The 27,694-nt window shown below is 38.7% G+C and overlaps 1 protein-coding gene across 2 annotated transcripts in view; it reads right to left on the reverse strand.

Moving 5' to 3' along the window:
- LUZP2 (leucine zipper protein 2) overlaps positions 1-27,694 on the reverse strand; it is a 327,671-nt gene that overhangs the window by 269,549 nt on the left and 30,428 nt on the right. For both annotated transcript variants that reach the window (XM_030039445.2, XM_030039446.2), the window contains exon 2: positions 20,345-20,501. The gene's annotated coding sequence lies outside the window, so the exon portion shown is untranslated. The remainder of the gene's footprint in view (positions 1-20,344; positions 20,502-27,694) is intronic.

The following is a 27,694-nucleotide window of genomic DNA, read 5'->3' on the forward strand; positions in this document are numbered from 1 at the left end:
TGCCTCAGCTCCTGCTCTTTGTTGGCTCAAGTTTTCCAGTATCGCTGACCAATATAAAGAGACTGGGACAAAAATCGAATTTGAAATACAGAGAAAGACACAAGAAGCCTGCAGTCACTCTCTTATAGACAGATTTTCTGTTAATAATGTACATTAAAAGCAGGGAAGCAAATAACATGCACCAGAGCAGGTGACCCAGCTTAGCAGAAGGAGAGGCAAAACACCTTACTTCTTCCCTCCCAAACATCCATCCAGCTAACAAGCAATCCACACTAGGATTAGGCATGTCAGGTGTTTTCCATCTAAAACAGGAGTGAACTGTAACTGAGGCAATTAAGCTTTACTTAGGGCATGCTATAAAAGCAGCTTTCTCTGTAGGGTATCTTCAAGAGAGGCAGTAGCCCATTCAACTAGGACTGCTTTACACAGTTGTTTGCTTTCAAAGTCTTTATTTATTGAGTGTAGGAGTAGTTGATAAAGGGATTTCTTCATTTGTGTTATTTCTTTAGTTGTTAGACTGCACTAAATCTTTTTCTTCTCTATTATTCAGAGCTTGGAAATTTAGGTGCAAGTACCACATAAATGCAAAGCAATTCTTTTAATACAAGAAAGTCCCAGAGCATATGTTTGTGCTCACTTAGCAAAAATTCACACACAATTTTTTTTTAAATATTATTTTTTCTTTTACTGCAGCAAACCTTAGTGTTCCATGCTGCAGTCTGCTTGCAGACAGAACCAATGGGATTATATGGAGAGTGACAGCCAGCTGGAGCCCTGGATAGAAGCTACAACACCTCTCAAAACATGAGCTGCAGATGTTAAAGGCAGGACCACAGAAATAATTTTAGGAGTGCACTAGCAAAATACACAATCATTTGTTTGATTAGAAGGCTGCAATTACAGGTTTATAAAACCAATCCATCTTATTTAAGCAAAATTGTAGCAAAGTTTAAAATGTGCTTTTTGGTTCAAAACTAAAATTTTACTTCTATGTTAGCTTGTATAAATTAAGTATGGTGGTTTATGTACACATTTTGTTTTGTTTCTTTGTGTTAGCCATTGTAATGTCAGAACAACATTTGAACAGCAGACACTAACAAAAAATTGCAATAATTTGTGACAATACAGCGTACAGCTCTATATTCTCCACTACCATTATGTGGGGTTCTTTTTGAACAGGGTGCAGCAGAACAACTGTTTTGTCTCTAAAAAAAAAAAAGAAAAAGATTTTCAATTTTGAACCATCTACTTCACTCCCTCTAAAGTCACATAGTCTGTAATACATTGTAATGGTACATGCTGCAAAGCACAAGAAAAACCTAGGGAAAAACTGCAGCAAGCACTTCAGAAAAACTTTAAGAGTTGACTGTTGCAGCTGATATAAATAAAGGGAGTTTCTTAATCTTAGGTGGAATTACAGCAGTGTCTTACAAATTGGCCCAGATTTTTATGCTTGCTAACTCTTTTCACCTGACAGCTAGCTATAGGGGTGGTCTACTCTTGGTCTACTTCCTAGGGCATTCTTCCTTTGAAAATATCAAAACATGTTTGTAGCTTGGTTTCTGTGCACTGGCAACAGTGACTACGCTGGCCAATTTTCCTCCACATTTACCTCTGCGTTAGCTACGCTTCCTAGTCTCCTCCCTGCCTAACATAAAACCCGACTGAATAGCTGAGCATAGAGCTCTGAATTCACCTTCCTTTCACTATGAGTAAACTGTATGAGCCCTTCAGTCATTACCCAAGTACTAAAGATGTTCAGACCTGAAAAAATAATTAAATGCCAGTTATTTTGTCACAGTTCAAAAACCATTGTTATTGTTTGGGTCTTGCTGATGTTTCTGACACTGAAGAGAGCTGCTGATGGGAAAGCATACACTATTTATAAATGATGCTTCATGACATAGTTCACTCATTGCTTTTGCTATAAACATATGAAACTCTCTTCACATTTAAACAGCAGCTTAATTCCACCCACTTAATCTGGAAAGGTGCCCAAGCAAGTAGAGAGTCAGGATAAATGTGTATGTATTATCCTAGTCACAAGCATTTTCTTCCATTCAGTACTGTTCCTTATCTACACCCAACCATATTAAAGTTTTTATGTTCTTGCATAGCTGAGTATGGATGGTTTTCAACGACTTTCGCATTAAAATTTTCAGTATTCTGAAGAGCTGAACTAGTGCTTCTCTCTCCACTTGTAGGAGGGGTAGGTTTTTGTTTCTTGAAGAAAACCACAAAATAAACACATAACCACCCAGAAGGAAGCACTACCTGGCTCGTTCCCAACACAACACAGCTGTAGCTCTGAGAACAACAGCAACCAGGTAATTCTATGAAAAAATCCTTTGGCTTCTAAACCAACAACACTTACCTTTTCAGGAGAGTACAACTCACGCCTTGTGACTAGCCCTTATCACTTTCTTTAAGGAGAGTTTTAATACATCTCTTCTTACTGCTAGGACTCGCCACCTCCGCTCTCCCACTCAACAAAACCACTTCTGAGCCATACACGCACGTTTTACACAGGTTTTAACAAGCTCTGTGAGGCAGGCTGTTTTCCTAGGCCATACGTAAAGCAACACCTCAGGAAAAGACTTTCTGTCCTCACGGGCAGGCCCGGCACACCAGGGAAGGCAGAACCACCACGCGACAGGCACCGCAGCTCTTCACGCTGCTCAGTCGCAGAAAGCGTTTTGTCGATCTCGCTGTTTGCTCTTAAAACGGTCACAGGATCTGACTCCCGCATTTTATTTCTTATAAAACAACTTCTCTGTCACTTATTCCTCCCCTTCCCAGCCTTACTTTGGAAGGACAGTAAAATTTTTTAGATGCTTACCTGCAAATCGCTGCCTGCTCATGCACTTCCCGGGCCACGGCAGGGATGGGAGATGGTGAAAAAGGGGAGATGTTGTAGAGAATTACAGCCCCACACGCTCTCTCACAAAAAGCTCCCGCTTTTAGCTAACAACCAGCAGGAGAACTCCCGTCTGCCATTAAAAGCCGATGGGGAAATGTGCCACAGGTGCGGTGCTGGCTGCAGCCTGGGGCCTTGCCCTGCCAGAGGGCCCAAAACGTAGGCCTCCAGCCCCCCCCACCTCAGTGAGAGCCCCTCGTCACTCGGCCCTAACGAAGCAAATCACTAATTGCAGCTGTGGCAGCCCAAGGGCCATGGCTCCCTCCTCACCACCACGGGCAGCCCAGCTGGCCTGGCAGCAGCAGGAAGCTGGAGTCACCTTTTAGCAAATAAGAATAAGCTTTAAGAGAACATTAGAGATTATACAGTCATCATGGTATGGGTTAGTATCCACTACCTGTCAAATATTATTATTTTAGTAGTATAGTGAGGGTTTTTTTCTGTCAGCCTGGCTGCTACGTGCCGGGCCGCAGAGGCATCCCTGCCGCGTGCTTGGCGCTGGTTTTCTGGCACCGGCATCTCAGAGGTGACATCTCCCACCGCCGAGGACGGAAAATGCCGCTTCCAGGGGAGCAGACGCAGCAGAGGCAGGTAGGATCAGCAAAGCAGCAGCAGAAATGGTCACCCGAGAAGCGGTTCACGCAGCAGCTGAGCGCAGGGGACGCCCGTCCCCTTCCTCGCCTGCCTTTCCCTAGAAAGAGCATTACCTGCAGCAAGTCAGGCCCTAGAAGACACTTCCCTGGTTCTTCAGAGGATAATTTGATTTATTATTATACTGAAACCAGGAACAACATTTAAGTGAATGCAGGGAGGGAAAATCTGTTGACTGACTTTGCTGTGTTATTTAAAACTCCAGGCCTGGGTGTGCCCTTCCAAGCACACAGCATTTCCAGGGCTGGGATATGCAGGATTTAGGGGCTCAATTAGCACTGTAGTCCTGATGGAGCAAAGCACTTAACACGTATTTAACTTCAAACACATGAAGAGTCACCCTGACTTACTCAGATCTACTGAAGTGAAATAAGTTAATGATGACATGGGTAAGCATCCTGTGTCACCCAGAGCTGAACTCTTCTGCTCCTGGAGGGATCAGGCTTCCCGTCCCCTGTCTCCATGAGCATTTCAGAGCTCTCAGAAAACGGGAGAGATGCAGTTTGCGCTGCTGTTATGCTGCCTGTAGCAAAGTACTGCTTCCCATAAGGGTGGCAAGTCTCATGGTTTATTTATAAATTAAGAAACAACATGACGTACAGTAACGTTGATACAGTGCAGGATAAGACGACTGCCAAACTATATTCTGTATAAACTATAATATGCATTCAGGTAAAAGCCAAAAGACCCAGCTTAACCCAGTGGAACTATTACAATTAGGTCTTCACCTAGAAGAAAACAAGGAAGATCATACATATTTAATAGAGATTCATTAACATTTCCTCAATGAGGACGTACTGTCCGGTCAAAATCTTTATTTCTTGTGACCATATTCACCTCTGCTGCAGTAATAGCTGGTCTCCTGTGCGTCCATGTAAGACCACGGGTGAAAAATTTGTCAGGAGCAAACATTTCTGTAGGACACAAAGATGGGTTACAATAAACCAGTTTCAAGATTTTAGTTATCTCATGAAGCAAACGTGTTTTGGAGTAAATGCACTTGCTATTGAAATCAAGAGAAAAAATGCCTTTAATTTCAGAAGTACCTGGATTTGGTCCTACAGAACTCAGATATATATTTGCTGATAAAAATGCAGTTGTGTTAATGTAATTAGAGATACTTGATTATATAATAACTTAAATGAATGCTGCTGGTTTTTCTTGCTTTTTTTTGCAACCGTAAGTACAGTGATATCGCTCTGAGTTGAAATACCACCTCTGCAGAGTTTCTGTAACATGATTTCTGATCCAGTGCTGCTACTAGTGCCTCAATAACTAAACCAGACAGAATCAATGCATTATAAGGTCAACTCGAAGTCCTATGACTTCCTTAAATGCCTAAGGCTAAGAATTTAAAGACCTAAGAAGAATTTAAGGTCCTAAATTTAAAAATTTAAGGACCTGAAGTGAGACACGGGGAAACTTTATTAGTGTTCCCAAGGGTCAAAGCAAGCCAGGTAGACTGATTTCCCTTACTTGAACGTAAATGGAGGAAAAGTTAATGGAGCAAAAGAAGCTCCTCAAGACCACTTAGCATATTATTATAAATTCATGCCAAGTCTACAGAATTTGCAGCAGAGACAATGTGAAACCGTGCCATCTCTGGGAATTCAGAGGCAGTCTTGCCTGAAAGGGAAACTTCTAGCCATCCACTCATTGCTGAAGGTGTGGGAATAACAGAATGACATACGCAGACTTCCCAAATATTAGAGAGGTACAACGAGTCTTTCCTCTCAGCTCATATTGGTCTTGAGCCTGTTGTTGTCTGTATACCGATGATAAGAAACTATTGACCCCTGGCAAGATGCAGTGGACCAGAAGCTTGAAGTGATTAAAAAGTTCTGGTTCTCAATACAAGCATGAGCTTCCTTCCTGAAAAACACACAGCATGTCATGCTGGCCTGTGCTCAGTTACGTATTTTGGTTTAAGATAGATAAAAGCATGAGTATTTTACCAGCGAGTAGTGAATGTCCGGATCTTGCTGTCACAGGAGGATGCAGAGACAGTGTCAGGGAACCGAAAAGGGGATTAAACAAATTCTTGGGCAACAAGTTGCAAAATGGATATTAAAAAACTGGGTAGGGATGTTCCCTCGAACACCCCTAATATAAAAATTGTGAATGCTGTGAAAGCAAGAGGGGAATGGACCATATAAAATGACCTAGCTTGTGCGCTAAATATCCTCTGTCTAGAGAACGTTTGCTATTTCCACTGCTGAAGACTTACTGCTGGACTAGATGGACCATGTGTTGATCCGTTTGGGCGTTTTTGTTTGTTTGTTCGATGGACAGTGAGATGAGAATAAACATCACCCCAAATAACAGTTTAATAACATAACAGCAGATTTCTGTGGGTGGGGATTTTGACTGTCATTCAAAAATAAGCAATTTACAGAAACTGTATGTATTTAAAAACAACTATGATTGCCAAAACCAAATCATTAATTATTGTGAAAATTCCAGGATAGATAAATAAGCAAAAGAATAACTATATTAATATAACCAGGGATTTGAGACTGTATGATATTATCTTATTGACCTTGAAAATTGGAAATTGACCTTGACATTAAAATTTAGAGTAATATTTTTAGTATGCCTGCCTGTTCCTCATGATATTGGACTCCATATTTTGTACTCACAGTAACTATTTATATTCATCCTCCTTTTATTTTCCTGTCCTTCTTTCCTTGAAATAAATAACATGCTAAAATAATAAAAGAAATGGAGAGTTTATAACTACTCTCAATCGTAGGCTGTGCGGTAATTTCACAGCGAAACTGATACCAAAATTCGTATACTCTGCAGCATGACAGAGCAGAGAGAGATTTTGTATCCAGCCAAAGCTTATGAATTTCTCATTCAAGAAAAGGTTCTTTTATGCTCAATTACCTTGAACTGCAGCATTCTTCTTTTATTTTAAGAACATTCTTCTTTTATTTTAAGAACATTCTTCTTTTATTTTAAGAACATGCTGTGGTTTTCAGAAACAAGTAGTGATTCTTATTATTAAAACAGCCAGGCACACAGTCCAACTCTTACTGAGGTCCAGTGATACAAAATCTATTGATTTCTATAGGAATTATGTTTCTATTACTTCATTAAGAATGAAGTAAACAGGGAATCAACATTGTCTTTTATTATGGCTGATTGGCTTTTGAGATGGCAGAGCAAGCTCCAGTGCTCAAATTATAGAAAAGAGAATAAGTTTTTAACAGTTGCTGTCCATTTGTGTGTTAAGCGAAGGATGGATTGTTCAATCTGCTTAATTTGCATGGCTCAAACAACACAAAACGAATGAATTGCAACCACAGAGCATCTCTTTCTCTGGGGACATCGTGTCTACAGATTTCCTTAACGAGAATATTTGTCAGAGAAAGAGGCCAGGTATGCTTCAGTGTATGGAATGTATGTTTTCACCTATTAGTAGGTATTCGTATTCTTTTTATGAGGTCCTATGGCAAATGACTTTATTAGTCACAGAGAAGTGCTTCTTTTCATTAGATATCAGATCTGGTGATACACAAGATACTTATATTCTTACTTTTAACATTTACATTTTATTTTACTTAACCTCATAAATAAAATCTCTCTTTTAAAAGACAGTATTTTACCTTTAAGCCTAATGTATAATTTTTGGAAGTCAGAGGCAAATTGCCAGAGGTATTCATTTACAGCAATTAAGAAATTGTCTGCACACTCAGAGTGATGAATAGACTGATTAGTGCCTTGCAGTTTTGCATTCTACCAAAACTGAGTTCTTAGCCTGTCTGTCAGAAATCCTCTGCATTTATCACAGGAATTATTTGTCCTCCCTGAAACTGGATGTTGCCATAAAAACTGAATCACTGAATCATTAGGAAATTACCTGGGATCACCTGATTAAATGATACAATATAGATTAAGAAAATAGACTTTTTTCACAGTAGTTACTAACAACTATGGTGACACAGGTGACCACAGAGCTCTTTCGTAATAAAACAGTTTTACTAAATGCAAACAATAATTCTTACTGCTTTTGACGTGAACTGAGTCCTGTCATTGATGAGAGTGGAAAAAATACCCGACCATCAAAACACTGTAGGGATGCAGGGAAGATCTCTACTCCTGTAAAAAGAACATTACAAAAGCACAATCCTCCGCTGCTGTGTCCTAACGCTACTGACTTTGCGCTAAGCTTTGCAGTCCAAAGAAAGAAGAAAAGTGGCCTTGTGAAGTCCGTGGGAGCTTTACTATATACTATAGACTTCAGGAAAAGTCGTATTTTAACCAGCTTACAGCACGTAATCAAAATATGCTCTCGATAACCTAGTGTTTCTTAAAGTAACCGGCTGTGCGTGATACATTGTAGAATGTCTATATGCAAACTACAATGTGTACGAATGTTAGTAATGAAAATACACCATGGTGGGGTGCTAAGGCTCTCTGAAATGTGCTCAGGTCTCCAGATCCACTGACACCCCTACTTTCTTCCTGAAGTTACAAAGCGGTAACAGATCTTGGAGAAATCTTGAAAGTGCTTGTAATGTTTCCTGTATGTCCACATTTTTCGCGTTCAAAGTTTCCTATGCCCCTGTCAACTCTGTTTCTAGCAAAGTTTTCAGATATTTGCAACTAAATATTCAGAACACCTTTTTTACATGAATACAAATAGTTTACAAATACAATTGCACTATTACACAGGAAAACCTCAGAAATCAAAGGTTGTTAACAGCTGCAGTAGAAAGCTGAAAATACTAATGCTGTGAAAAGCCTTTAAACTAGAATAAAGCTAAAATTAATGTGCTATTTAGGGAAACAAAAGTCCTTCATTTGCTAGACAGAAGTTATTCTTCAAACTGAAGTTTTGCTTTCTTTGTATGGAAAAGAGAGAAATTCTGAGGACGCTTTAGTAAGCACGTGCTGATAACTGGTCATAAAAGACTGAAAAAAAAAAAAGAAACATAGAATTATAAAATTATAAATGTGATTTTCAAGTGCCCTGGTACTCAGCAAGTGTCCAATGACAAAGGAAAACAGATAATATAACAGATGAAATACTCCCCTAAACCAGCATTCTTTAAAAATTCCAAAAAACTCACAGAATAAAAATCAATGTCACATAAGGAAAAAAATATTGATTTTCTTAACTCTGCTTGAATTGTTTTTAATATACTGAAACTAGTGCAAAACTATTGTGATTGTACCCACACAGGGGTTCACCATTTTTTCAGTATAAACAACAGCCTTAATATACTTCGTCATGCAGACTTATGGTAGGGAGGTGCCTTCCATCTGCCATCAGTTTCTAAAGCCAGGAGTTACTGCAGGAAAAAAGAAAAAGAAATAGCATGCTTTGACAGAGTAGCCTCAGACAGGAACTCTTCAAGAGAACTGAATACACTGGAAAGAGTTGAAAAGAACTACAGAAATGACTGTACTTCAGGACATTATCCCTTGAACTGAAAGACTGAAGAAACAGGTTTACATAATAGAATAGGTAATCACAGTTGTGCACAGATGTTCACAGTTAACTACTTGGAGCAGAGACTTCTGAAAATATCTCTTTAAATTAAAAAAAAAAAAAAAAAGATGTACTACGATCCAACATATGATGTGAATACTAAAATAATTAAGATAAAAAAATTAAGTGCAACCATTTTTTAACGAGGGATATTAACTTTTGAAACAATTTGTCTAGTTTTCTTATAACTGCATTTTAAAATCAAGTTTTAAAATTAAGATGGGAAGTATTCTGATTTTACCAAAATTATAGAAAAGTGGTAAGATAAAAGGAAAGCAGAATTTGGCCTATTATCTTTGTAAATGGCATCTTAAGACTAGAAACATTTTTTTTCCTGAGAATCAGTATCAGAATCCATTTTCTTTAGCAAAAACTGGAAGAAAAAAACATCCATCCTAATTATGTATGTAATGATTTTGAATAAAATTTTAGTATTAACAATTAACAATTAACAATTGTGAGCCAAATCCAAGCATGAGTCACTCTGTTGCCTCAGAAAAAAATCATCTCAGTAGGTGAAGCTCAATTTTCTCTAATGGTGGTTGGTAGAAATAGGTAAAAAAGGAAGTTCTTAGTGGATTTTTTTAGTTGGAGCGAGATGAATAAATATAGATTTGTCCCAGAATATAAAGTTGCTCCACGGGAACTGACTATAAGTCATGCATCATGGAAGAAATCCGTTTGATGCTTTAAGAACTGTCGGGAGGCAGACAGCTCAACCAAAGATTATTCTTGGTGCCACAGTAGATTGTTCTTTCATTGCTCTTATTTGCTAGAAACTGAAAACAGAGATTTATTTGTCATGTCAACTTTCAACATGCTGCATTTCTCTTTAGAGATAATTGATGTTAAATTGTGGGATTAATGCCATTTAAAAGTTGTTAATAATGGAACAGGCGAATTTTTAATTTATTGAAGCGTTCTATGGGTGAAAAACTTTTAACTTTTTTGGAAAGGTGCCTGAAGAAAACAATGAAAAATGATTCTATAACATGAAAATTTGAATGGTCATAAATAAGAACTGAGAACTAAGAATCAAAATGTAGACACTGGGGTTTTTTGTCTGATACCGTTAACAACTTTTTAGGATCAACAATTCTGAATGTCATGAGCTTTCTGTCTGTGACCAGTAACAGAGTTCTGCTTGCATAACATGCAGCTTTCTCTATTATTATGTTTGGTTAAAACCAAACCCACTACATTAAGCACTGCTGAACTGTAGGAATTCCCAGAATAAAACCCCATGTTTCAATTCTTTCATCTCTCTTTAGACTGGTCAAAGCAGAAAAGTTGTTTTTGAGACATTCAACAGCCAGTCTCAGTTTGAAATTTGCTTCACGGATAGCCATATACAAGGAAGTTATTTTCTCATTCCAGCAAATTTCCAATGTTTTATATTTTTATCCCATCCAGAATTGGGAGAAAAAGTTGAAAAATCTAAAAAAAATGGTCAACATAATAGAAACAGTTACAAGTCTGGCTTGATCTGAGAGATGTATCCTTTTGACTGCAGCACATGATCTTTTTCATCTCAACATATGTTTTTATCTGTCTGTGTGGGATGACACCTTCCTCAGGTGTTGCCGATGAAGAAAGACTGATATTATTCTATCAGGTACACTTGCACAACTCCTGGTGTTTGAAAAGAGAGTGTATTTATACATTTATCCGGTGGAACACCTGGTAATAATTCTTTACAATTTATTTTTGTAGTAAAATGAAAATTCTCAGTGTCCTGATTATCTTATGACACATTTTTCTACCTGGAACTAACAATCACAAAATAATAGAAGACAATTCTCCTGCTTGGTGTGTGCTGTAATATAAGCGTTCAGATGACAGGATTATCTGTTATTGCTGTGGGCCTATGTCGTGGTTTTCCTGTTGTCAGTTTATCTTGCTATGTGTTCTCTTGCTTTTAAGGACTAAAAGTCAGCCTAAATTTGGCTTTTTATCTAAAGAGTTTACAACACAGCAACAGCTGTTATGCGCTTAACTGAGCAGGCTTTTTGATTTCGTGCTGTCACTCTACCTCTGATAGAGTTAGGGTAAGAGTAGGAGGAAGACTTTCCAACATGTAGGTAGAACATGCTTTAATTGAAACCAGTATAATGTACACACACTGGCTTTTGGACAAACACCACAAAACCAGGTTAATTTCCAGAGTTTGGCATTGATCCTGCAATGCACCCCACGCACCTCTTCCACCTACCATCTTCTTTGGTAACTTAGATTTTAAGAAATTGGGGGCAGAGACTGTACTATATATATATATATATATATATATATACACACATGCCATGTGACTCATCCACACTTGCTGTTGAGTTTGTTGATACTTACCAAATGCAATCGATAAATAATAATTTACGTCAATTGAAAGTCCTCACAGCTATACAAAGTTTGAAGTGCAAAATCCATGAGTCCCCTGTTTGAACACGCAGACTTATTTCAGACTCAGAAAACAACCACATAACATAGCCTTTGTCCGATGACTTCTTAAAGTTGTAATTTTCTTTAGTTTTTGTTCATCTTGTAACTTTCACATTCAGCCGAACTCCATCTTCTTTATGAAAGTAAAAGGCTTGATAATATCACCGCAAGATCTGCTCCATGATAGTTTAACAAAGGCTGGCGGAGCTGCCTGGAGCAGGGGGAGAAGAGACTTCAGCAAAACTTGAGGAAGCAATCCTTAGTTGCTCCTGGCTGCTTAAGCTCACAAACAAATTATCAGAGTGCTCTAATCACCTGGAATACCTAGTGCAGAGATGCCACGAGACTGAAAGTTGCACATGGCTCACCCCAGACTTTTTCTATACACCTTACAACACCTCAAGCAAAGGCAATGTTTTTGGAACTGGGACAACTACCATCTGGAGCTCTGTGTCCGGTTTTGGGCTCCCCAGTACAAAAAAGACACTGGCATACTGGACCGAGTCCAGCAGAGGGTCACCAAGAAGGTGGAGGATCTGGAGCACGTGGTGTATGGGGAGAGCTGAGAGTGCTGGGCTCGCACTGCCTGAGAAAGGGATGATTAAGGGTGAGGTGAAATCGCACTGCTGTCTGCAGCTATGTAATAGGAGGATTTTAAAGAAGATGGATTTGTCTCAAATGTCGATAGTGAGAGGAGGAAAGGGAATTGGCATAAGCTGGAACATGGGAAATTCTGATTAAGCATAGGGAAAACAAATTTTCCACCTTGAGGGTGGTCAAAACTTGGGACCGTATTTCTTCAGAAAAGATGACTATGACTGTTTACGTTGAACCAAAGAGGAGTAAACTGGGAAATGCATTGAGATTTCCATCTAAGTGGAATAAATCTATTTACATCTCCTTCTGAGGTAAACAGAACAAGAGAATATTAAAAAGCCTGGAAATCATTGACCTTTCTTATTTAAAATTTAGGGAAACATCTGTGGGATGAAACTGGATGAAATTGTTATTATTTCATCAAACTTCAAATCGTAAAAATATTTACAAGAAATCAGAGGTGAGAGAGCGCACACCTGTGGGTATTTCTTAATTTCTTTTGGAAAGTTTGAAAATCACTGAAAGGCAAAAAAGTAGAAAAATCTGTCGGTCCTTATTGCTCAAACCAAATGTGCTCGGAAATGATGGAGGGTGCGTTCACACTAGCATTTTAGTTCAGGTCTAGAGTGCACTTCTGAAGCAAATCTTTTGTTTGTTACCACTTACTAAGTGTTTGTTAGCTTTAGCGGCATCATGAACCTCACTGAAAATTAAACTGAAGTGGAGGATGTACCGTAGAAGCTCATTAATGCACACTAGCTACCAAAAGCCCCAGTGTGGACAGAACCAAGCTAGAGTTACTCTGCAGAAAAGTCCCCAAATATAGTTAGTTGATTTTGAGTCATCAGCACTGTTTTGCTCTGCAGATGTCCTTCTATTGTGCTTCTCAACTTGCTAATGTTGACGTGGCCTGAATGGCCAATGCTGTCCAATTGAATTCCAAGCAATTTTGTCTAAGCATTGACATTTGGTAGTATGTCATGTAAGTTCAACAGGAGTTTTTGCTTGACTTTAGGGTTAGGGAGATCAAGCTTTGAGTAAAGACTCCAAGATGTGGTCATAAATATAGTATTCTGGGTTAATTACAGATGAACCTGAAGTGATGCATTTAAATCTTGACCCCATTTTAGCTTCAATAAAAATGATGTAGAGTGAACTTGGAAACAATTAAATTTGACTTCTATAGGGATAAATTAATATGTTAAAAATTAATATCTTCCTCAGGCTGCTGTACTTATTTAGCTCACTGCAATTCAATTTCATAAGCCTTTCTTAGCTCCAGCCAAAAAAAAAAAAAAAAACAAACCAAAAAACAACAAAAAAACCCCCAACTTGTTAAGAGAGTGATTAAAAGTAAAGAAAAAAAGACTGGGAATTTTATTCACTTGCACTTCTTCCTGAACTCACTGAATACAGTGATGGAAGATCAATAGGGGTGTTTCTAGAGAGAATTTTGTTAAGACTTTTCCATAGTTACATTGGAAGAATGCCAGTTCAATATTAATACTCTACATCTGTCTTGAAGTTAATACAATAATCTCAAGTGTTAATGAGTATGCAGAGCCTCTCATAGCCCTTTTCTGACCATCGTCTATGACTTAAACCTAAGAGAATATTTACCAGCTTCCTAGTCTAAAGAATTTATCATTTGGGTCCACAGTTCAACAGTGCTCTTAACCATAAGCTTCACACTGAAGGCACTCTGTACTTAAAGCTAGGAACATGCTTAAATGCTGTATTTGTTCAGGATTATGCTGGTGATGAGAAATTCCTTTAAATTATTATAGCAAGGGAAAAAAAAGACATTTTGAAAAAAGACAAAGGAAGAGAAATAGATTTGGGGACATTACTTATTTTCTATTTAATTTCTTTTCTCATCTCCCCCCAGCCCTGCACCCCTGTTTGCCTCTTAGAAATACCCAGGAATGGAGAAAATGCTTAATTGATTTTTAAGCATTTTAATATCACAAGGAAGAAAATTTTTGCCTCAAAACAAGGCTTTTTGACTAAATAAGCCAGCAAGCCAAAAATACCGCCATTCACGAAGTTCTATTAATGAGGTTCCTTTTCTTATGCCACCTGGTGGATTCTCATTAAAACTGCACAGACAGCTCAAACTGCCCCTAATTTAAAATGGCATGAATTTCTATCCAGAAAAATGGACAATTTTTTAACTTATTTCTTAGAAGAGAGCATTCTTTCATCTCCAGAAGTAGGATACACTGTTGCAAAATTCTTAAATATATTTTAAATAATGAATAAACTGAAAATGCTCATACACTAGTAACATGTTTTTCTTTCTTCCCTGCCTTTTTGAAGAAGCAGCTGTCAAATTATGTTATTTACTTTTTCCAGTTTTATTCTTCAATTATATAAAAATTTGAACGGTGAATAAGATAATGATCCAAAAGCCAGTCTAACAAAAGAAAAACACGTTATACCGTCTATAGTTATAGACTAATTTGATTCCTAGCCTTACTATACAGGCTGCATCTGAAAGAAAAAAATGTTCTACATTTTTTGAAGAATAGAACATCAAGTGCTTGTGTGGTGGGTTGACCCTGGCTGAACGCCAGGTCCCCACCAAAGCTGTTCTCTCACTCCCCTCTCCTCAGCTGGACAGGGGAGAGAAAAATATAACAAAGGGCTCGTGGGTCGAGATAAGGACAGGAGAGATCACTCACCAATTGCCGTCACGGGCAAAACAGACTCAACCTGGGGAAAATGAACTCAATTTATTACCAATTGACCAGAGTAGGGTAATGAGAAATAAAACCAAATCTCAGAACACCTTCCCTCTACCCCTCCCTTCTTTCCGGGCACAACTTCACTCCCGGATTCTCTACCTACCCCCCCAGCGGTGCAGGGGGATGGGGAATGGGGGTTGGGGTCAGTTCATCACATGTTATTTTCTGCTGCTTCATCCTCCTCAGGGGCAGAACTCCTCACACTCTTCCCCTGCTCCAGCGTGGGGTCCCTCCCACGGGAGACAGTCCTCCACGAACTTCTCCAACGTGGGTCCTTCCCATGGGCTGCAGTTCTTCACAAACTGCTCCAGCGTGGGTCCCTTCCCCGGGCTGCAGTCCTTCAGGCACAGACTGCTCCAGCGTGGGTCCCCCACGGGGTCACAAGTCCTGCCAGCAAACCTGCTCCAGCCTGGGCTCCTCTCTCCATGGGGCCGCAGGTCCTGCCAGGAGCCTGCTCCAGCGCGGGCTTCCCACGGGGTCACAGCCTCCTTCGGGCATCCCCCTGCTCCGGCGTGGGGTCCTCCCCGGGCTGCAGGTGGAGATCTGCTCCCCCGTGGACCTCCCTGGGCTGCAGGGGGACAGCCTGCCTCACCGGGGTCTTCCCCAGGGGCTGCAGGGGAATCTCTGCTCTGGTGCCTGGAGCACCTCCTCCCCTCCTTCTGCACTGACCTGGGGGTCTGCAGGGTTCTTTCTCTCAGATATTCTCACTCCTCTCTCCGGCTGCCATTTCTGTCTGTCCCAGCAACTTTTTTTCCTTCTTAAATATGTTATCACAGAGGTGCTACCACTATCGCTGACTGGCTCGGCCTTGGCCAGCGGCGGGTCCGTCTTGGAGCCGGCTGGCATTGGCTCTGTCGGACACAGGGGAAGCTTCCAGCAGTTTCTCACAGAAGCCACCCCTGTAGCCCCTCCACTACCAAAACCTTGCCACGCAAACCCAATAAAGCTTGAAAGCTATGATTTACATAAAATGCTCTGATGACACAAACTCTAAATATTAACATTCTCTTGGCACAAACTTATAAAGGTTTCTTTGTATTCCATTAATGAATGTAATATTTTTCCATTATGTAGTACTCTATAAATATGCTTTAGAGCTCTTTGTAATATTTTCTGTGCTGTCCTGGCATCAAAATGCAGCTTATATTGTAGAAACAAAAAGGTTTTGTGTCTTTGCAGGACTGATCCCTAACTTCTATACCTCAGGAAAAAAAAAAATACAAAAATCTAGATGGCTGGACCTAAACATTGCCCCCAGGATTAGTTCTGCTGGCTAATTTAGAAAATTTAGGAGAATAGTGTTATTGTTCCCAATGGACAAGTCTGAAGCCTTTCAAAACTAGTCATGCCCTTGATACTTAAAAACAAATAAACAAACTCTGTATTTGTGATGGCAAGTTATGAGAGGTTGTTGTTCACAATAGATTCAATATGTGAAAGAGCTAAGGGAAAACATTTTAATTATAGACAGAGAACAGCTTTGAAAACAGTGCCCATACAGAATCTCATTCCCTGGTGAGGGCTCTGAGCAGACACAGCAGCTTCCAGATGTTTTGTCATGCTATCAGACATATCATGTCTGTGACACTATCTGTGGTAACTCTGTAGCTGATAAAACTAACTAGGATGTGCAGCTAAATTCCTATCATGTACAATGGAGTTCACTGAGAAATTGTAGAAATAAAATTGCAATAGCACTACCTATATCCATCATACCTTAGGTAGAAGTTTACTGTAGAAACAATAATAGTATCAGCATAGGCAGAAAGTTCATGTTCCTCTAAATGTCATTACATGATCTGCAAACTCTTAATATCTTCTGATCATGACCAGCACAGCGCACATAATACAGATGCCACCACTGTGACTGAACAATTGTAAACTGATAATATGAAGAAATAGATGTAATTTTTACACAGGAAAGAAAAAAAAAAAAAACCCAGCATTTGTTTTCAACTGAAACATTAAGTCTCATTTTTGCTCACTGAAACACAAAGAAGCATACGATTGAGTAAGTTCCTAGTCTTCATATTTATTCTTAATGCTGTAACCCATGGCTCCCTTCTTCCAAGAAAGTACAGCGTCAAGTCACGATCCCATTGATTCAGTGGGGTTATGATGCTATTGAAATTGCCCTACTGTAAGTATTGATTACTGTCAATGACGGCTGAAAGTAAAAGGCACAGATACTCAACTCTTGTAAACGGAATAGCTTGTAAACGGAAATACCATATATTTTGGCTGGATGTTATGAACACCTACTTATACATTTAAAGCACACATATGAGTGCCACAGGGCCTAGATTTTAAACACCAGCCCAATTACGATTAATGACTGGTTGCATGATTAGGATCTTGATTTCTGCAGTCTTCAATATAGTAATTTCAAACACAGAAAGAGCAAGAAGTTCAGATCTTGCAGAATATGGCATAGTAAAAAATGCTATAACCGAGCCTAGGCTTTCCTGCTAAGTGGCAAGAAAGAAAAATATTTTTGTTAACTCCTTCCTCTTTATGATTGCATCGTGGAAAAAAGCAAACCGAAAACAATTAGGTAAATGAGATTATGGAGAAAATGGTTTGCTTAGCAAAACAGGGGATATATGATTAATGAAGGGCAAAATCCATTGCCACCCAAGTATTCCCCTTACCTTCATACTACGGATTCATAAATGGAAAAAGAGGCCATCCAACTTCAGATTTTATAAAAAATCTGTTAGTTTTTGAAATAAAAATTCTTGCATGTCACTCCAGCTGAAAAATAGGTGATTTTATAAATGAATCTTTTTAATGTAGAATAGGAGTAGATAAACTATTATGAATTATACTAATTTTTCCCACAAAAATTTTCATAACAGAATGAACCAGAACATCCTCTATAAAATTAAAAAAAAAAAAAAAACCAAAAAACAAAACCAACAACCAAGTCATTTATGCTTAGCCCTTTCACCAACCCCAAGGAGAAAAATAATCATCAATAAATATTGTCATTTGAGATTGTAGTCAGATCTGGAAGTCTGATGGTTAAAATGAATAAAGCTAATATTCCGTTCTATTTGACAAGAAGAAAGTAATACCAGAAAGTTATCAGACAAGGCAACTGACCTTTTACATTCTCCAGGTTGGCAAACCATCTAATAATGTAGAAAAGCACTTCTTTTGAGGAGTGCAGTTCTGAGATTTTGTTTGAGGTTCACCCTTATTTTAAATGCTGTACAGAATGAATTCCCACTGAGATTATGTATGTGACAAAGAGGCCATCCCCATCTTCTTTCCTAAAAGTCCCTTAGGGAGAGGCTCTCAGCCTGTAAGAACCCTTCCCCAGGGTCTATTCCTGGAAGCTTTTTTTCCCCGCAGTTCCGATTTGAGACTGGTATCTCCAATTCACATTAATATTTGTCCATGTATACCCAGGCGCAGAACAGAAACATGCCTCTGAACATCAAGGAATGATGACAGCTGGAAAAGTTGCTGCTGCCAGAACAAGCAATTGTGTCTAGAAGTCTTCTGCGACTACTGTAGAATTGCCTGGCATGAGCCATAATAACTTGTTCTGACAAAAGCATCTCGCATGGTAGTTTCAGCCCATTTTCAGGTTGTTTGCTTTCCCTAGGGCAATATGGGAGATGACAGCCACATCCTTTCTGCGTATGGCATCTCGTACGATAGAGTGTCCGTGCGCACAATACACCTGACACTTTCTAGAAAGCACTGGATATTTGAAGACTGACTCTATTGAGCATGCACATTAAGTCTGGTCATGTTACAAGAGAGAGACTGGGCAGGTAAATCTCTTGTGCTGTTCAAATAAGCTCTGGATCTGGCCAAACTACATCATTCACTTAGAATAAGTGAAATGATTGGTGAAAAAATTTAGATGACAACTCTTTGGCAATGGCAGTTAGCTCATTATGAGCTACTAATACTTATTAACATGTAGAAAACACTGCCATTACTGGCACATCTGCTCTCAGTAGGGAGTTAAGACGAAATGAATGTGGAAATTGGGATGTGTTTCCTTTCTTTATCATTGCTTTCTTTAAATTTTAGTATCCGAATGCTGAAAGGTTGCAAAATATTGACAAGCAAGATTATACTCCTGCTACTAAAGTCACACCTATTTACACAGAGACAGCAAATTTCCCAGTTAAATTGGAAAGTTTTTCAAGTGCCAACGTTTACAGAAAAAGTTTTGCCATAAAACCCCATAGTCAGTAACACTCTAAAGTTGAAGTGAAATATATGCATTGTGTTATGTTAAAAGCTGCAGATTTTGGAGACATAGCGGGGGTGAAGTTTGCAACAGGGTTACATCAGAATTCCTCTATTTTGCATCAGTGAATTTATTCCACCAATCATTAACTTCAAGTTGCTTCTTAGTAACCTATAGCTATTGTCTGTCTATCTCTTAGTAATCCTGTCGTGGGTCAACCCCAGCCGGCAACTACGCACCACGCAGCCGCTCGCTCACTCCCTGCCCCCCCACAGTGGGATGGGGGAAGAGAATCAGGGGAAAAAAAAGTAAAACTCATGGGTTGAGATAAAGACAGCTTAATAGAACAGAAAAGGAAGGGAAAATACTACTAATACTAAATGAATATACAAAACAAGTGATGCACCCCTTGCACACCACAAAACAAGAAGTGATACAATTGCTCACCACCCGCTGACCGATGCCCAGCCAATCCCTGAGCCGCGGTGCCCCCCAAGTCAACTCCCCCCAGTTCATATACTAGGCATGACACCATATGGTATGGAATATCCCTTTGGCTCATTGGGGTCAGCTGTCCTGGCTGTGTCCCCTCCCGGGTTCTTGTGCACCCCCAGCCTCCGCTGGCAGGGCAGTATGAAAAGCTGAAAAGTCCTTGACTTAGTGTAAGCACTGCTCAGCAACGACTAAAACATCAGTGTGTTATCAACAGTATTCTCATCCTAAATCCAAAACACAGCACTATACAAGCTATAAGAAGAAAATTAAGTGTATTCCAGCTGAAACCAGGACAAATACTTAAACGAACCTTTCTTTTCTTAAGCTATATGAAGAAGTAGTAGGATGGTATAGATTACAGTACTCGGTCTTCCAGGGGTTGTTTACAATCAGAAAGTAATCTAAATGAAAATTTTAAAGAAACAAGACCGTCTTGCTTTCTAGTACATAATCTAACTGATTCCAAACAATTACTCAATACACGTAACCATTTTTAAGTAAGATTCTAAGGACATGGAAGGAAAGATATAATTTACAAAATGCATCCTAAAAAACTTTAATTGGAGTTAGAGTATTAGCACTTGACTAACCAGGCACACTTGCAAATTTTTGAAACATTGTATGCTAATAGGAAGGGAGAAAAGTGGAATTAGTCATGAGCAGGTTAGAAATATTGATGGGATCCCCTCCTAAGCAGAGAAAATTATCAAAGGAGGGTTATGTAACGTACATGAAAACGTTGGTGGTTACTATAGAGTAATTATAGGAAATGTAGCCATTGCCATACATACCAGGTCAGATGAAAGTCTTTTCTGACGTTTCCTCAGTCAAGTGTGTCAGCTGAATGTGCCAAAAAGCTGAGCAGTTCTGAACATTGGAATATTCTCCCACCAGGATAAGCTCTTTGCTAAGTAAGTCCCATCACTTAATGGTTGATTTGTATTCGTCCTGAAATTATACATATTTCTTGAAGTTAACCTAAGTACAGAAGCAGGGATGCATTTCACTCTCATTTTCTAAACGTAGCAGTTTAATGATATAAAATACTGAAAAGGTCTGTAATTTTCACCAGAGTCCACCAGAGACCGGACGTTGAAACCCTTTTGCAAATCTACATGATTTCAGAGCCTTCAGCTTCCCATAAAATCCAAACCACACAGAGAGCACTGTTGGACTGACATATAAAGCATTATTATACAACCAGTATAAAACATGACAGAAATAATAACCCTATTATAAAGTATTCTTCTGTATGAGCAGAAAGAAAGAGATCTCAGGGATGGAAAGGGTTTACGACGAGTGAGAAAAAAAGGCCTGTCTCTGTGTCTCTCTTTCTCTTCATTACAAAAGAGTCATAAAAGCAAGATTAGACTAGATAATTTTTTTTTTCCATGATTGAAGCTAGGCAGGATGAATGCTGACCTGTGCTTCACTTTCAAAGTGACTTAAGCAAAATCCTATGTAGAAGTGAATCCTAGACTTCGAAGCATCTAAGTTATTTCTGGAAATGTAAAGGAAGCTCTTCAATGGTTTAGTCATTGTGATTCAGCATAAAGCAATACCTAAAACCAACTTCACTCCCTAAAAAAACCCTGCACAGTGCAAAAGTGGTAACGCTGTGTTTCAGCCACTATAGAAGCCATTTTATGAAATTAATAGGTACTTTTCAGTTCTGGAATATGTTCTTACAAAATCTTATAAAGTACTCATTTAGAATAATTATAGTAGCAACAGTACACAAAGGTTGGTAGTCTTTATTGTTTCTCTCTGTAACAGTTTGTTTGAATAGACTGAAAATATATTTCTTTACCAGAACTATATTCATGTTTCCTACCATCATCTTTCCCATCTCTTTGCAATGGAACAGGTTAAAACATCCTCTCAGGGTTTCACAGAGGAATATTACTCTCAATATTTCTCTCTTCCTCTGAACAACTTCCCCATCATTGAACCTGAATAAAATGGCCCTGGAGCTTTTTCAGACCCCTGAGGGTTTCATGGCTTCACTTGCTGACTTCTTATCAATCAGCTCTCTTGACTGTTTGTTATGATTCTTTACATTTCTCATATTTTTTAAGCCTTCCATATCAATCTTTGAAGATGGGAGGGGGCACAGTTAATCCTAAGCTGCTTTCTCAGTGTATTTCCTGTGAAATACGCCAATTTAAATAACAGCTTTAAACCTTTCTATTCTCTTCAGCATTTAATTGACTCCTTCTATATACGGATTATTTTTATGAAAGGCACTATAGGAAAATCAATAGTGTTCATTTGTCATACAAAATGTAGCTGTAATGCATTTTTTGCAGAGTACACTGTATTTTCTATTTGGCTGTTCTGTAAACAGAACCTCCACAGAAAAGGGTTCCATTTAATGGAATTCTTTTATATCTTAATAAGAAGAGGTGAAAGAAGAGAGTTCTTTGATCTCTAGCTGAAAAAATATTATACAAAATAGGATCCAACACTGCTACACAGACCTCTTCAGAGGTAGTAATTGTCGGCTTTACAAGAGAATAGGAAGCTTTTTGATGCATACTTGGATGTGTATGTTTTATTCATTTTCAGAAGGGATGATTTGATGAATTATATATATATCTTCTATCTTCTCAGATACTACAAGGTAGAAGCCATTTAGTGACTTCTGACAGAATGCAGAAGCAGAAGAGAACCAGTGGGGAATCACCATGCATTACAGGAACTGGCAGAGTGGGCTCAAGTCAGACTTGCCCTCCTCGGCTACAGGGAGTTAGTTGTGATCTGGAAGTAACTCCCATGAAATTTTTTGCTGTTGTTACTCAAAGTGCACAGTATTTCAATACCGAAAATAAAATGTCTCTCTGGTCCTTACAGATCTGAAAACACAGAATAGAAATGCAATTTCCCATCTAATCCTTCAGAGGAAGTCTTGGTGTAGCCCCAATTTAGTATTATTTGTGAAGTAGAATGTTACTGTGATTTAGGATTTCAGCATTGCGTTTTGTAATCAGTAGCTTGTTCATTTTTATGTAGAAAATGCAGCGAGTACCTCATATAATAGTATTTCAGTATACGTCACAGAGCACAACGTTATTGTTAATTAACAACAAAACCCCCCTCCCGTATTAATGACATTATTTCAACAAATGAGATAAACAAAAACTTAGTTCTGAATTCAGCCTAACTGTTCTATTAGTTTATGACACTGTTATATCAATGAATAAAAGCATCCTGCATAACCAACAAAGTAGAAAATGTTAAACAATAGATTTTTAAATTAAATATTTCCAACAATAAAAAAAACCAAAAGAAACCCACCTGTAAATAAAAAAATTGAAAAATAGTGGTTCAGCATGCAAAATCAGAGCCTGGTCAAAGCTGCACTAAAAGAATGGCAGACCTACTCCAGACTTCATTTTACACTTGGGACAAAACAATACAGACAAAATGTGATTATGACATAATCATGCTTCGTAAGTGTATTATTATGTGTGATAATCAACCCACAGACATAACAGAGTTTCATAAATATATATATTGTAGCCTAACAAGTAGTCATAATTCTCAGGGAAAAAAAAAAAAACAAACAAAAAAACACAAACAAAACACACCCCAACCCAAAAGCCAAAGACAAAACAACAACAAAAAAGAGAATTCCTGGACTGACTGATAGGCTTTGGAGAGAAAGAAAAAAAATCTCTGTCCAGCATTAAATTAAGGGCTAGACTTAAAGACTGTCATAAATATGAAAAGAGTCTGAAATTAAATGTTACATGAAGCTTATCGTGTTTGTCCCTGTGTGTAGATATACACATGTAGGTATGTGTGTGTGTATATATACATATGCATGTCTATATGTATATATACACGTAAGAAATATAGATACTGCCTATACACCGGACAAAGAAAAAGGTAACATCTGATAGAAGACTTTGTCTTACTAGAAGGTTTGTAGTACCACATTTTTTACCCTCGAAGAGTGCTGGCAATGCCTTTCAGTCCTACCACTGCAGGGAATTCGGTATAACTGCAGAAAACACTTCTCTGCCAACTTGATAATGCTATTAGGCTAACAACTGACTTATCGCTGCTCATCAGTCTTTCATGGAAATGTAAATGAGGGAAAATTAAGAGTGATGATGGGTTTCCTGGAATCATCCTACAATGTAGAGGTTGTGAAAAGAGAGAGGTGTTCTTTGAGAGATCTTTTTATCACCTACTAAGGAATACTGAATAGGTGTTTCAGTATGAGTCAACACTGAAATGAGAAGAAATTTCACACTTCTGAAGCATATGCCCGTAAGTAATACAGTCTCATCTAGACATAATCATCATTGTGGAAAAACATGATCCAATCAGGTGATCAGAGACCAAAATACCCAATTCTAAATATGATTAAAGATTGTGATTATGGATCTGAATTATGAAGAGGTATCTATTTTAATACTGGGTTAAACTGAAAATCAAAAGTGCAGCAACATTTGAAATTTCACTGCGATCAAGAACATAACCTGAAGATCTGGGTGAGATGAATTCTAACATCCATACTCAAATGAACAATTTGCATCACTGAGGAGGAATGGATTGGGTCTTACAAGAGGCTGAGTGCATCCCTGGAGGAATAAAGGGCTGGAAGTACTTCACAGGAGAGAGCGCTCAGCAAAAGCTATTCAATTCATCAAAATCTCTAAGATGTTATTGTGGGGGAAGTGACCACACCAGTTCGTAAAGGAAATTTCCACTAACAGAAAATTAAGTTAAATTCCATTAAAAGTAGAGACAGGCCTGCAGGGAAATTAAGAAGTTATTTTACACCCCATCTATTTTTATATCAGTAGTTTAACGTGATTAATTATTGCTTATGAAAGCAAGAATCTAAGAAGAATGGAGATTGATTTCCTTCATGCACTACTCAATAGGAAGGAGCTCTTACAGAAGTACCCGGTCTCAAAGGTCCTGAAATAAAGAAAAGAATCAGCAATGAATCAGACAAATGACCCCAAAATGACTTCATACTTGTACCTAACATATGTAATGCACGTCTGAGCGCACATGTCCAAAATGATAGTGTTATAGATTGAATAAAGTTGTAACTGTGAAACAGTAGCTCTTTCATGAGATCTTGCGGCCTTTGCTGTTGATTTTTATGCAAACTTCTTCTCACTAAATTAGGGACTAGTCATTTCCAGTGGGAAATTTCATGGGTTCCAATGACAACTGTGAAAGTATCCTACATTCTCACATATGCTAATTATAGAAATAGCGATATAAAACTGCATCTTTTCCGTTGCAATCTCATTCCCCTGGGCTTGGCTAGTGTATCAGCTTCTTGCATAAGCTGTAGCAACAGGTCATCTGGAAGTAACATAAGATGGGGAAAAGCAAAACCAATTTCTTGACGGTAGGAAATTGTAGCAGATCTGTCTTTAATTACACTATATGTTCTTTCAGTTCCTATTAGAAAATTTCTTTTGGTTCCCTCACAGAAAGTGCAAGATGCCATCCCTGTCTTCAAGAGATAACATCGCCGGTCTTTACCAGAGAGGCAGCCACATCCAAATATCCAAATGCGAAGGGTGGAAAAGGAGAGGAAATGCATGAAATCAAACGTATGAGTTCATCAAACGTGTAAGCAAGAATTATATATGCGCGTGTGTATATATATATATATATAAAAAAAAAGCAAAAATAGATGAGTATTACAATCAAATCATCTCTTCTCCTCCAAAACAGCTTTTTTGAATGTTTGATGATACATTGTGTGCAAGAATGGAGTTTTAGAGCATGAGGTCTCTCAGATCATTCCACATAAGCACAGCTGATGCCACTAAATCTGTATTTTTCTAATATCCAGCCTACAGCTGGGAATTGCTCTGCATTTAGAAACACTAACTTGTAGAAGCCATGCATATCCACAATTATTGAAACTGCTTGTAATTAACATTTCACCATCAACTGCACCAAGTTTAAAACACATGGTGTTGCTCAATACCTTACAAGAAGGAGTACCCCATCGTTATGAGTAGCCCACGCTGCAGGCAGGCAGCAAAACACTGTATGACTGCCATCTGAGGAAAACTGAGTGCTTGGCTAGAATAATATTGGAACAGAATTATTGTTGCATCTGTTGCTCTAAATTTCACTATGTAATAAGTTAAGAAAAAAAAAAATCCTGAATGTCAAATGGTATTAGCAGAAGCAGCAATTAAAACCTACTTGGATTAAATTCTCATATTTATTTTTTCTTTGACATTTTGACAGCTTGTTTTACATTGGCTGCTATGCAGCACGGTGAGGAAAGGTTAAGCGTGCAGCATTTTACCGAAAAGTCAGTTAGTTAATATCATGAGTGTTTTCAAGCATCTTCAGCCCTGCTCTTGAAAAGTCCCAGCTACCTCTCACATCAATTTCAGGTAATCTGTACAGGTGACATGGATGTGTTCTGGGTTTCATAGAGGCTTCTTGTGAAATCCTTCCCATTTTCAGTATGTGAATTTTGTACTCTGCTGTGGAAGTATCAGCTTGTCATCAGTTCATTGAAGGTTCAGCAACGTCTCTTGGGAAATTAGGGGTTGTTTTGCTCATGCTGTATTTCTAATAAAAACCATTTTGAAATGGAAAAATGGAAGTGTTTGAGCAAAGTGTTTTATGATCACTTAAAAGAAAAGTTTACGTCCTTCCTGCTGTCCAGAGGACAAGTCTTGAAAACATTTCAAAGCAGGGCACAGATCCAAGAAACCGGCTCCAGAATTATAAATGTGAAAAAGTGTTATAGAAAGTGATAATGCTAATGGTTTGCTCTATATGGAAATAGCAATAAAAGCAGAAGAAAGCTGATGACCACTTCCCCCTCTGCCAGCATACATGGCTCTGCGTTAAGCAGTTCACAGATCTGCTCTTGTGTACGAAGCCAAGTATTCTGAATTCAAGACCTTACAGGAGAAAAGATTTTCTTCACATTATTTATGTTCCTGGATTAGTGTGGCTGGTTTGATTTATTAAACATACTGCTGATTATAATCATACCTGACTTGATTTATTGTTTGTTTCTTTCATGATGGGATTAACTCACTAGAGATATAACTGGAACTGGGTCCAATTTAATCTCTGTTGAAGAAGGTTCAGATCTAATTCTGTAGCTTTTCGCTAATAAACAAGGACTACAAGCTTAAGTAGCTTCTGAAAAGTTTCATGTTGGTCCTAATTCTGCTGCTTATAAAAATAATAAAAAAAGTTCTTTAGGCAAAAGCAGAATTACTACAATGTTAAGTACTTACGAACATCCCCGCCCCGCAATATGAAGTACAGCATATTTTCTTTAATTAGCGCATTTTGTTCTGGCAGAGAATAGGTAACATGGGGAAAATATTTTACCTCTTCACATAAACCTTTGTATACAACTTTCATATGGCCATTTCTTTGTCAAAAGGATAAGTTTACAAGCTAAATAAGCAACGCACGTGGTAAGGTAAGAAAACAGTAGCAGTAGGGCAGGATGCAAAAGAAGAGAAGTGCCCAAACCCAGGACCGTATGTGGAATCGGCACGACCTGCCGTGGGAAGGAAGTCGCAGCACTGCAGATGCTGCTCCAGCCGCTCCTGAAAACACTGTCCTGTAAATCCCCCCCTAGTTCTCGGGGGACGATTCCTCCATGCTGCTTCTCACCTACAGCCTCAAACTTGGGTTATAGAGAGAAAACACTGCCCGTGTAGAGCTCTTCTCACGTAACCATACAGCTCCTGGACCAGAACTGTTTATATCAGCTCGCCTTGGCACACGGATGAAGCTGCCAGCTCCATTTGCCCCGCTCCATGAATCCACATTCCACAGTGCTGTCCTGTTTATCCGAACCCTGTACCCGTTTGAGGACTCGCTCAACCTTTTCTGGTCTTTTATCAGGGGCTATCTCGCCATGGATGACTACTGAGGGAGTTTACTACTTGCAATAGGGTGTTTCAAACGCATTATGCTGCTCTCTAGGCAGAATTCAAGCTGTCTTTTCTCTTCCCTGCCACCCCTCCTGTGCTTAGCTCTGTGATCTTCCTCTAAGATATTCAAGAATACAAATTCCAGTTTGTAAATTAGTTTTCCACAAAGATAAGGCTCGTCTATGCGTAAATGCAGAGCCCCCGTGCTTCAGCACACAAATCAAAGGAAATCTA

The sequence above is a fragment of the Aquila chrysaetos genome, chromosome 16 (genome assembly GCF_900496995.4).
Source record: "Aquila chrysaetos chrysaetos chromosome 16, bAquChr1.4, whole genome shotgun sequence".
NCBI lineage: Eukaryota > Metazoa > Chordata > Aves > Accipitriformes > Accipitridae > Aquila > Aquila chrysaetos.